We start from the raw sequence: 2,096 nt of genomic DNA on the forward strand, positions 1-2,096 counted from the left end.
GAGGCAGCGGAGAAGATAGAGCCAGATAGGGAGGTCCCCTCCCTCCTCCCTCCTTCCCTTCTCCCTCCTCCCTCCTTCCCTCAGCGCACGCTGAGCAGCGTCGCTCGCAAGAAGCGGCGGAGGGAGGGCAGGCGCAGCCCCGGCCACGGGGAGGGCGGGCGGAGGGTCCCCGCTTCAACACCCCCCCGTCCGACCCCCAGAACCTCCTCTCCTTGTGCAAGCAGCCAGGGCTGGGGGAGATGGAGGAGGGCTTGCAGCGTTCATCTCCTCCCGGAGGGGTGGGGATGCTCCACCTGCCACGGGAATGAAAGGAAAGGGGGATTTGGGGAGACATCCTCTCTCCAGCCAGTGGGGCTTGTATAGGAGCAGAGAGCATCTTTATGAGGACTTTACAGGATTGTGTCCAAGACTGGGATTGGGGGTGGGAGGAGGACCCCGAGCAGAGCTGTGTTCATGAGGTGGGGAAGGGATGGAGATTCCAGGCTTCCCTATCAGCCCCTTGGTGTAGCCCCCCACCCCAGCTGCCCCAGCTCCCAGCATTGCCTAGAGTTGGACAGCTCCCCCCGCAACCTCCCCGCCATGCCTGGGGTGAGTGCCCGTCTTCCAGAGGGGCCTGGGGGGACTGATTTTGGCGTGAATGGGTACCGGGGTGCTTGCTGTGATGGGAAAGCTCTGGGTGCAAGGCTGTGCCAGCCAAAGTGTCAGACACACAATTAATTACTGCAGCCCCAGAGCCACAAGCACTAAATATGCTGTTGCTGTAGTGCGTGGATAATAGCAGCCCTTTGCAAAGTGTTTCTTTCTCCCCCTTCCTTTTTCTTTTTTTTTCCCCAGTGCAAGAGACAGAGATTGCAGAGAGCACACAGCAGCTCGCTGCTGCTTGATTAAGTCAGCAGCAAAGACAAAATGTGCCTGTACAGCTCAGGCTTAAGGAGGGATTTGAGTGTGTGTTAGGTACAAATTAGAAAATGGATGTGATTTAACCACAACAAATATAAATGGTCCTGCTACAGAAACCCTGCCACCAAAAAGGGCTTTTTCTTAAATGTGTACACAACGGGTGTATAGTCATGACAAAGGAACAATGTGTTTGGGGATGAGTGGCTAAAGCAAGAACAGAGAGAAGACTGGGGAAAGGCTGATATATACCAGATAAGTTATCAGCTATAGAAGGAACGGCTTCCTTCCGTAATAATTATTTGCAAATCAGTGCACAGTTCTGGATACTGTGGTGTCTGGACACTATAGCAGAGACAGAGCTGCTTCTGTCAGGTTTGGGATGCTGCACAGACAGGAAACCAGGCACAAACCCTGCCTGGGAGAAGGTAAACTGCTTGTTCGGAGGAGCCCAAGTGAATGCAGCAGACAAAGAGGAGTGGGGGAGAAGTGATGGCAAGCCCAGGCCTTCCTGCAGGTGTGCACAGTGGGTCGGGCGCGAGTCCCAGGCTGTAAAGCACTGCACACTGGAGCGTTACTAATCCCAGCACTTGGAGACTGTGCCCCCGCCGTTTCAGGGGAGGCATTGCCACCGCAACCACAGCAGCTTTGGTTGTGCTGTGGAAGTGCTTCCCTAAGAAGACAAAGCACGAGGCAGAAGAATGCAAATGCACGGGGAGCTGAGGTGCCTTGGTAACAGCGGCAGAGCATCTCGGCGGCAGCAAACTGGTGCTGAGCCTGTTCCTGTTGGGAACCAGGAGCCCTGGAGCAGGGAGGCTCCAGCAAAGCACAGCTGCGTCCGTGGGAACTCTCAGAAGTCTCCGCTGGCCACTTCCCCCAGCTCTTATCAGCGCGCCGGTAATCTTTGGCATCACCACAGGAGTTGGCACCTCCAGTTCCACGTGCAAGGTGCATGTCTTTGACCTTCCCATTTCCTCCATAAACACCTGGCGAGGTGCAGAGCCGAGGTGTGGGTGTAACGGCAGCCCTTCTTGGGTACCCTTCCGTGTGAGCTTTGCCCCTGGGGTGAGAGCAACACCCAGCCAGCAGGGCATTAGTGCAGATAACTGCGGATCGTGGGAGAAGAGAAGGACTCAATGGAGGATGGACTGTTGTCCTTTCAGATAGGCTCCAAGAGTACTGATGTACATTTGGTCCCG

The sequence above is a fragment of the Manacus candei genome, unplaced genomic scaffold (assembly GCF_025592945.1).
Source record: "Manacus candei isolate 608988 ecotype Guabito, Panama unplaced genomic scaffold, ASM2559294v1 h1tg000046l, whole genome shotgun sequence".
Lineage (NCBI taxonomy): Eukaryota > Metazoa > Chordata > Aves > Passeriformes > Pipridae > Manacus > Manacus candei.